Source organism: Humulus lupulus, chromosome X (genome assembly GCF_963169125.1).
Source record: "Humulus lupulus chromosome X, drHumLupu1.1, whole genome shotgun sequence".
Lineage (NCBI taxonomy): Eukaryota > Viridiplantae > Streptophyta > Magnoliopsida > Rosales > Cannabaceae > Humulus > Humulus lupulus.
In genome coordinates this window covers 174,535,867-174,546,813 of record NC_084802.1, presented here as the reverse complement: position 1 = coordinate 174,546,813, position 10,947 = coordinate 174,535,867, and the positions used below count along the sequence as shown (strand labels likewise).

General features: G+C 39.0%; 1 non-coding gene across 1 annotated transcript; it reads right to left on the bottom strand.

The window, feature by feature from the left end:
- Positions 1 to 7,405: 7,405 nt before the first annotated feature.
- On the bottom strand, positions 7,406 to 7,512 carry LOC133807816 (small nucleolar RNA R71). The gene has a single exon (XR_009879707.1). It is a non-coding gene; the product is annotated as a small nucleolar RNA R71 (small nucleolar RNA).
- Positions 7,513 to 10,947: the final 3,435 nt, after the last annotated feature.

Sequence of the window (10,947 nt, the reverse complement as noted above, 5' to 3'; positions counted from 1 at the left end):
TCAGTGGTGAAACCCTAAGGAAGACATAGTCTACCACTTGGAACTCCACGTTCCTCTGTTTTGGATTTGAATAACTCTTTTGTCTACTCTGAGACGCGAGCATCTGAGCTCTAATCTTTTCGATAGGCTCAGTGGTTCTCTAAACTGCCTCAAGACCAAAATATTTCATCTCACCCCTCTCATCCCAGTGAACATGCAATCTACACTTCCTACCTTACAACATCTCATAAGGTGCCACTCCAATATTTGACTGGTAGTTGTTATTATAGGAAAACTCTATCAGAGGCAAATATTTACTCCAGGACCCTTTAAAGTCCAATACACATGCTCTCAGCATGTCCTCCAGTATCTGGATAGTCCTCTTAGAGTGACCATCGGTCAGAGGATGATAAGATGTACTCAACTTCAGCTGTGTACCCATCGCCTTCTATAAACTTCCCCAAAACTTGGAAGTAAAGATAGGATCTCTATTAGACATGTTAGACCTCGGAGTCCCATGAAGGCGTACTATATCTCTCATATAGAGATATGCATATTGGTCAAACTTGTAGTTCATCCTCATTGTAAGAAGTGAGTTGACTTCGTATACCAATCCACAATGACCTAGACCGAATTGTGCTGGCCCACTGTCCTGGGCAATCGTGATGTCCTCCCATTTTCACTCTGGGATATCCAGAGGCTGTAACAGCCCTGTTGGTCTCTGATGCTCTGCCTTGACCTACTGGCAGGTCAGGCACCTCACCGCGTACTCAGTCACATCCCTCTTCATCCTAGGCCACCAATATAAGGCTTTCAGATCTTGGTACATCTTCGTGGAACCTGGATGTAGAGAATATGGGGTAGTATAAGATTGATCCAGAATCTCTCGTCTGATCCCAATGTCCATCAAAACGTAGATTCAATCCTTGTATGTCAATAAACCCATGTCTAACACTGTATAGTCCTTAGCTACTCCAGCTAGGACGTCCCCTCTGATCTTTCCCAGCTGTTGGTCACTCAACTACTTCTCCTTAATCCTCTCCAAAAGAGTAGACTGTAGGGTGATGTTGGCTAACTGGCCCACCACTGGCTCAATTCCTGCTCTAGTCATATCCTCAGCCAACTCCCTGGATATTTACCTAGCACTATACAACTGTCCCAGACCTTTCCAGCTAAAGGCATATGCTACCACGTTGGCCTTTCCTGGGTGATAGAGCATCTCACAATCATAATCATTCACCAGCTCTAGCCAACATCTCTGCATCATGTTCAAATCCTTCTGGGTGAAGAAGTATTTCAAACTCTTGTGATCTGTGTATATTTCACACTTCTCACCATACAAGTAGTGTCGCAACACCTTTAGTGCAAAAACCACTACTGCAAGTTCCGCATCATGTGTGGGGAACATCTTCTCATACTCTTTCAGCTGACGTGATGCATAGGCAATCACCTTCCCTATTTCCATAAGGACACAACCTAGGCCTTGCCTCGAGGCGTCAAAATAAACCACAAACTTGTCTTGATCTGTAGAAAGACTCAGAACTGGAGTTGTTATCAAATATGTAATGGCCTACTACTAAAGGACCGTTACACTGTGTATTTTAAATAGTGCTAAACTCGCTAAACGAGTCATTTGGCCACAACTGTGTAACTAAACGTGATTAACAGTTTAGGGTTAAATTTTTTTGTCAAAGGTACCATCGTTTCATAAAAATGTTGACCTCATGCATGGGATTCCAAAATACATTTAAAAGGTTAATTACAATGAAAAGGTTAAAACCTACTAACCTAAGCGGCAAAATAGGGTTTGACCGTAGTCCCTCTTTATACCCTCGGTCGTGGTGGTCGAGTAGCTGCATATGTACACATTGTCACCTAAGCTCTCCAACTCAAGGATTGTCCAGCTTTCTTTTCCCTTTACCTGCACCATGTAGCACCCGTGAGCCAAGGCTTAGCTAGAAAATTTAAACATTCTCATAAGCAGTAAATAACATGTTAACAAATCATAATAAGCATGCCTAGCAGTAATAACCCTACTCATGCATGCATACCATCCATATAAATGACTACAATGTCATATGGGCCAATAGCCCAAGATAACCATCAATGAATCAAATCGGGGTCCAATGCCCAAAATACATGATTAATAAATCATACTAGCTCAGCGCCCTAGGATAGGGGACTAATGAGTCACCCTGGGGCCCTTTGCCCTGTCTTGTATATTACTAGCCTTGGAGCTAACCCAGCGTACTAGGCACTCTAGTTATCTTACGACCAATAGGTTAGTCAAGCGTATGATGTGTTCCTGGTTAAGCATAACCATATTGACCAGTGCTCAGTGCACTATTTCCATCCTTGACTAATAAGTCAATGCTTTACGACCAGCATTCAGCATGCGAAGGTCATCCTTGAATAATAAGTCAATGCCTTACGACCAGCACTCAGAGTGCAAAGGCCGTCATTGACTAATAAGTCAATGCATTACGACCAGCACTCAGCGTGCTAAGGCTGCCCTTTACTAATAAGTCAATGCATAACGACCAGCACTCAGCATGCTAAGGCCTTCCTTGACTAATAAGTCAATGTTGAGGCCCAGCCCTAGGACATGGGACTAATAAGTCACCACGGGGCCCATTGCACTATCCTTTGTAGAAGAAGCCTTGGAGTAGGCCCAGCGTACCTTGCGCTAAGTTTTTCACGACCAATAGGTCAAACAAGCGTATGATGCGCTCCTGGTTAACTTATCTAAAACGACCAGCATTCAACGCGCCATTGACACCCTTGACTAATAAGTTAATGTTTTTCGATCAACATTCGGGGCTATTTTCGACCTTGACTAATAAGTCAATGCTTTTTGTCCAGCACTCGACACTATGTCGTCCTTGACTAATAAGTCAAGCCATTCTCAATTAGATAATGTAAACCTACATATATCGTATTTCAAATACCCAAGTACAAAGCATTCAGCATGCTTAATCAACAATCACAAGCATAATCATAATCATGCACATTCTCAGGCGTTCATGCCCTATTCATATCCATGTTCAATAATTTGGCCAAGCCATAATCACATGTATCACATACTGGGTGCAGTTTTCTTACCTTTATTCCAATCACAAGTTACCAATGAACGACCCTCGAGCATGATCTTGGTTTCGAGCCCCTAGCGATAACCTAGTCAAAACCATAATATAGAATCCCATCAATAACGAGTAAACACTAGCTTCTGGACCGAGTCCTAGCCTCCAGGACATCGAATCCTACTAAACCGAGTAGTAGGATCGATCCTGAGCCCTTATGTTTGAGTAAACAAAATCGCTCAGGCGGGCTGTGACTTGGCCCTAAGGGTCATGGTGCGCCTCCCAGACAGAGATCCCCCTGTCTGAAAATGAAGACACGGGTCGCGACTTGCCCTAGAGAGGCACGGCGCACCTCCTAACCAGAACCCCTCCTGAGCCCTGAGTTCACACGGGTCGCGGCGCCCAAGAACAAGGCCGCAGCGTGACCCCGCAAACCCAGAATTTCCCTGTTTTCCTCAGTAAATTTCACCCAAAATCCAACCCAATAGAACCCCAAACTCAGAATTAAATCCCCCAAACATTATCAACACATAAACACCATCAAAACCCAAATTTATTTTACTCAAAAACCTCTACCAAATCCCTAATTCAAATCAAAACTCAAGAAACTCAAGGAAACCAAAACTCAGAAATTTAAAGCTTAAATTACCTCTGATTAGATTGTTCTCTAGCTAAATCCTCAAGCTAACCAGCTTCTAATCTTCCCTAGAATCGATATGACTCTAACCTTGCTTGAATCCGAGCCCTAAAACTCGAGTTTCCTTCGAAAATGCTCATGAACGCCAAATGAGAGAATGGGAGAGAGAGAACGAGACTGAATGTTCTTTTATTTATTCTGTCAGGTTACTTCAAGCTTACGTAACCTTAAATAAATCCTAATGCTCAGGGTCCCTAAAAACGTCCTCGGGGGTAAAATAGTCAAAATACCCAGAATTCCCTCATAATCTCACTAACTCCAAATATATCATCAAATATTTATTCCCATTACCCAATAACCCGGTAATGTACTAAATATCCAATATACCCCTTGACTCACACCAAGTCAAGTATGGGTCCCGTTGTGACTTTCCCACTAGCTTGCCCCCTAGGATCATCTCCTGGCGAGTAACTCAAATGTATCCACATAATGATGTGGTCCCACACATATATCACATATATGCCAAAAATACCCATAACAGGCCAAATTACGAAAATTTCCCTTTTAATTAGAAATGGGTCCACATGCATATTTAATACACCTAAACAAGCATATCAAGTCATAGTATAATAAAACTCACATAATCATATAATGATACACATATATATATATATTAGACAATCACATAATTTCCACAATTTTCCATCCTGGCCCCCTAATCAAGGTCCTAAGCCTTATTAGGAAATTTGAGACGTTACAACTATCCTCTCGTTATAGGAAATTTATCCTAAAAGTTTTATCTGAATAGCCTGGGATATAGATCTCACATATCTTATTCCAGTTCCTAGGTCGCTCCGTTGACCTTACTGTTTCTGTATAATACCTTAACCAAAGGTATAGTTTTGTTCCTCAGAACCTTGTCCTTTTTGTCTCATATCTGGATTGGTTGTTCCTCACAGGATATCTCAGCCTCCAATTCCAGATCCTCATAACTCAAGACATGAGTCTCATCTAAAACATGTTTTCTCAACATGGAAATATGAAATACATTGTATACGGCTGACAATGCCGAAGATAAGGCCAATCTATAGGCCACCTGACCGATCCACTCCAAGATTTCAAATAGTCCTACAAATCTAGGGCTCAACTTTCGCTTATCTCCTCACTCCTTTCCATGGTGATACTCTAAGGAAGACATAGTCTTTCACTTTGAACTCCACGTTCCTGCATTTCAAATTGACATATAACTTTTCTGTCTATTTTGAGAAGCGAGCATCCGAGCTCTAATGTTTTCCATAGCTTCAGTGGTCCTCTGAACTACCTCAGGACCCAAATACATTCTCTCACCCATCTCATCCCAATGAATAGGCGACCTATACTTCCTACCATACAACATCTCATAAGGTGCCACTCTAATACTCAACTGGTAGCTATCGTTATAGGAAAAGAAAACTCTATTAAAGGAATATATTCATTCCAGGACCCTTAAAAGTCCACTATACATGCTCTCAGCATGTCCTCCAATATCTGGATAATCCTATCTAATTTACCATCAGTCTGAGGATAGTATGCTATACTGAACTCTAGCTGTATACTTGATAACTCTTGAATAAAGAGTTATTTCATGTGCTTTTGAGCTTATAATTGTGTAAAAAGTGTGGGTGATGTTAGTTTATTTTTAGCTTTTGTAGCTAACTTTGGTGTTTTTTTTATGATCTTAGTTAAGTTTAGTTATTTTTGTAGTTTTAATAGCCAATGGGTTAAATATAATAGTGTCATGAATTGATATTTGTACAAAGAGTGAACTAACATGTGAAACTATCTAAATTGAGTTTTTGATGGCTGAATTATCAGGTTTTGCTACAGCAAAGCAGATTTTGCTGAAGTATTTTGATCAGGCAGCTTTTGGGCACCTAGGAACACGTGGAAAGTCAAAGGGGTGAGCTGGAATAGTGGCTGAGGTGGCAAGTACATAAATTATGAGTCAAAAATTGAGAGTAAATGCCAAAAGAAAAGAGGAGACCCACGTTTTTACAAGGAGGATGGGAAATATGGTAGAAAGAGGGCCAAATGAGGAAACCTAGAAGATACTTAGAGAGGCTTCAGCCGAAATAGAGAAAGGAGAGGCAGCCATTTTTGGAAAGAAAAACCAGCAAGAAGAATAAAGAAAAATAAGAAATCAGCTAAGAAGGAAGGTGGATGAAAAAGGAGAAGCTCAAGCATCAATTGGATTTGTTCCTTCTTCTATTTCTAAACTTCTTTTATATATTTTCTGAGTTGATTTCTGATTTTGAATATTATGGGCTGTATTGATTGTGGATTAATGTTTATTAACTCATCCATGAATTATTTTTTAGGTGGCTTGAATTGTTGATGAACCCAATGTTATAGTCTAGTAATTTCTTGCACTTTATTTTAGTAAAATCTCTCTTGTTCATTCAAGTGTGCTTATACTAATTTCTTGTTGTTGTTTGGCCAGAAATGACAAGATATTTAATTATGTTTAATGCTGGAAAGATTAAATGTAATGGGAAGAACTTGGATGACACAAATCATAATCGAGGTTAGATTATGTTAGTAACATAGGGATGTGTTATTTGCCTTGTGTAACTTTTGATAATTAAACTTTGATTTTGCATTCTTCAATTTGATTTTGCATAGGAATATGTTTAATTAGGTAAAAGAATTAATGTCATAAAATTTGGGAAAGTTTTATGAATGTTTAATGAATTCTTGTTAACCTGGGAGTTTTGCTAGAATATTACTGTCGCAATCTGTTCAGGATGATTAATATAGGGGGAATCAATAATTCATGTCAATTTTAAAATCCATATATTTTCCTTAAATTTTCTTGTTTAGTTCAGTTTTAATTTCTGTATTTGCATCTCTTTTAATTTTTAGTTTAGCCTAAAAATAACCCATTTGATTTTTAGTACTTTTAAGTTGTTTAGTAATTGTTTTGCTTATTTTTCTATTTTGCAATCCATGTGGAGAAAATCTGCTTATCATTATATTACTTGTGTGACTACGTGCACTTGCATATTTAAGATTGGATTTAAATTTATCACAAGTTTTTGGCGTGGTTGCCGAGGATTGGAATTAATATTTTTTGTAATATCAATTACTTGCAATTTATTTTTTTTCTTTGTTGAGCTGACCTTGTTTGCTTGCTCTTGTGTTTTCTCAGGTGATTTACTATATGAACGAGCAAGAAGACATTGAACTAGAACCTATTGACCCTAAGATTGAACGAACAGTTAGAAGAAGACTAAGGGAACAACGGGCTCAAAGTCGCCTTAATATGACTGAAGAGGTTGAAGGAGTTGAGGGTGCTAATAATGTCACTAACGCGATTGCTATGGCTGATGATAGAGAGAGAGCCATAAGAGAGTATGCTGCCCCCATGTTCAATGAGCTCAATCTGAGCATTGTTAGGCCTGAAATTAAAGTACCCCAATAAGAGTTAAAGCCCATGAGTTCCAAATGTTGCAAACAGTGGGTCAATTTAGTGGGCTGCCAACTGAGGATCCTCATTTTCATCTTCGTTCATTTTTTGAGGTGAGCGATTGTTTCAAGCTACAAGGAGTGAGTGACGAGGCCCTAAGGTTGAAACTATTCCCTTTCTCTTTGAGGGATCGAGCTAGAGCTCGGCTAAACACCCTTCCTCCCGACTCGGTGACTACATGGAATGAGTTGGCCAAAAATGCCAAGTTTCGCAATGAAATTTTGTCATTTCAGCAGCTGGAAGATGAATCATTTTGTGAAGCTTGGGAGATATTCAAGGAGTTATTGAGGAAATGCCCACACCATTGGATTCTGCATTGTATCCAAATGGAAACATTCTATAATGGGCTCAATTCTTCCACTCGCATGGTGTTAGATGCTTCAGCTAATGAGGCTATTCTCTTTAAGTCCTACAATGAAGCCTATGAGAGTTTGGAGAGGATAGCTAGCAACAATTATCAATGGTCCAATGCTAGAGCCTCAACAAGTCGAAAAGTGGCTAGTATACTTGAAGTGGATGCATTGACAGCTTTGACCGCTCAAGTTTCTTCAATGACTAACCTTCTCAAGAACATGAGTTTGGGGGGAATGGTACAACCAGCTAATATGGGACAAGTTGCTGATGTATCTTGTGTTTATTGTGGAGATGGGCACACATTTGAGAGTTGTCCTTCGAATCCCGCTTCGGTTTGCTATGTGGGAAATCAAAATGCCAACCGTAACAACCCATATTTGAACTCTTATAATCTGGGGTGGAGGCAACATCCAAACTTCTCATGGGGGTCTAGAAGCTAGTTCAAGCGGAGCACCAATGCAAAACAAGCCTACATATCCACCGAGGTTTTCTTAACAACAACTGAGAGCTCAACCACCTCCTCCTCAAGTGTCTCAATCAAGCTCTTTTGAGAGTTTAATGAAAGAATATATGGCCAAGAATAGTGGCTGAGGTGGCAAGTACAGAAAGTATGAGTCAAAAATTGAGAGTAAATGCCAAAAGAAAAGAGGAGACCCACGTTTTTACAAGGAGGAAGGGCAGTATGGTAAAAAAAGGGCCAAATGAGGAAACCTAGATGATACTTAGAGAGGCTTCAGCCGAAATAGAGAAAGGAGGGGTAGCCATTTTTGGAAAGAAAAACCAGCAAGAAGAAGAAAGAAAAACCAGAAATCTGCTAGAAGGAAGGGGGACGAAAAAGGAGAAGCTCAAACATCAATTGGATTTGTTCATTCTTCTATTTCTAAGCTTCATTTTTATATTTTCTGAGTTGATTTCTAATTCTGAATATTACGGCTGTATTGATTGTGGATTAATGTTTATTAACTCAGCCATGAACTAATTTTTAGGTGGCTTGAATTGTTGATGAACCCTATTTGATAGTCTAGTAATTTCTTGCACTTCATTTTAGTAAAATCTCTCTTGTTCATTCAAGTGTGCTTATATTAATTTCTTGTTGTTATTTGGCCAGCAATGACAAGATATTTAATTATGTTTAATGCTGGAAAGATTAAATGTAATGGGAAGAACTTGGATGACACAAGTCATAATCTAGGTTAGATATGTTAGTAAGTAACATAGGGATGTGTGTTTGCCTTATGTAACTTTTGAGAATTAACCTTTGAATTTTCATTCTTAAATCTAATTTTGCATAGGAATATGTTTAATTAGGTAAAAGAATTAATGTCATAAAATTTGGGAAAGTTTTATGAATGTTTAATGAATTCTTGTTAACCTGGGAGTTTTGCTAGAATATTGCTGCCGTAATCTATTCACGATGATTAATATAGGGGGAATCAATAATTCAAGTCAATTTTACAATGCATATATTTTCCTTAAATTTTCTTGTTCAGTTCAGTTCTATTTTAATTTTAGTATTTCCATCTCTTTTAATATTTTATTTAGCCTAAAAACAACCCATTTGACTTTTAGTACTTTTAAGTTGTTTAGTATTGTTTTGCTAATTTTTCTATTTTGTAATCTCTATGGAGACAATCTACTTATCATTATATTACTTGTGTGACTATGTGCACTTGCGTATTTAAGATCGAATTTAAATTTATCACAACAATACTCATCGCCCTTTGTAACCTTCCCCAAAATTTGGAAGTAAAGATAGGGTCCCTATCCAATAGGATAGACCTTGAAGTCCCATGAAGGAGTACTATCTCTCTCACATAGAGATCTACATACTGGTCAACTTTATTATTCATCCTCAACGGTAAAACGTGAGCTGACTTGTATACCAGTCCATAATGACCTAGATTGAATCATATTGGCTCATTATCCTGGGCAATCCAACCATGAAATTCATTGGGATGTCCTCCCACTTCCACTTTGGGATACTCAAAGGTTGTAATGGCCTTACTAGTTTCTGATACTATGCCTTAACCTGCTAACAGGTCAAACACTTTGCCACGTACTCAGTTACGTCCCTCTTCATCCCAGGCCACCAATATAAAGATTTCAGATCCTGGTACATCTTCATGGTGCCTAGATGAAGAGAATAAGGGGTAGTATGAGATTCATCAAGAATCTCCCATCTGATCCCAGTGTCCATCGGAACACAATTCTGAGCCTTATATTTCAATAAACCTTAGCTTGACACTATATAGTACTTAGTTAATCCAGCTAAGACATCCCCTCTAATATTTCCCATTTGTGGGTTAGCCAACTATTTTTCCTTTGATTCTCTATAAAAGAGTAAACTTAAGCGTAATGTTGGTCAACTAGCCCACCAGTAACTCTACTCTAGTTCTAGTCATATCTTTCAACTAACATGATGCATAGGAAATCACCTTTTCTATCAACGAGGTACCAATTCTTGAGAACTCTTCCACAAAACACATGTAATACCCTGCCCATCAAAGGAAACTCCTGACCTCTGAGGTGTTCATTGGTCTTGGACAATCTCTAACTGAGAGTATACCACAATATCATCGGTAAAGACGATCCCAAACCAATGTAGATAATCTTTGAACACCCTATTCATCTATCCATAAGTGCTACCTGGGCATAAGACAATCCAGAAGACATGACTAAAACTCATAACGCTCAAATCTTATACAAAAAGCAGTCTTCTGCTTATCCTTCTCCTTGATCCTCAACCAGTAATAACCAGATCGAAGATCCATCTTGGAGAATACTATCTTACTCAATAACTGAACCTTTAGTTCCTACAACTCTGCTAAAGTCATTCAATACGGTGCCCTAGACACTGGTTCCGTCCCTAGCACCCACATAACCGCAAATTTATCTCTTTGCGTAGAGGTAACCCTGGCACTCTAGAAACACATCTAGAAACTCACAGGCTAATCTAGTTTGTCCTGGTCCCACTGACACGACTTGAGCGGTATCCACCACACTAGCTAAGAATCCTATGCATCCCTCCTGCAATAGGTCTCTAGCTCTAAGTACAAACATCATAAGTGTATGGGGTCCATGACCACTGCCAACAAATACAAAGGTTTCTCACCCTCAAGCTCAAGTGTTACCATCTTTTTCCTATAACCTATCGTTGCCCCATACTTGGCTGACCAATCCATACCCAAGATTATATCGAAGTCAGTCATAACCAACTCTATCAAATCAACAAATGAGTCATTTTTCCACAATAGTCTAACCCATCTTTTAAGATTATCAATAGGGTACCAAATTCTCATCACATCATTGCCACATAATCCATATACTAAGTATGTGCCTCTAATAAATGCAACAAAACAAAGAACAACATGGCACCAAAACCCGTTAGCATA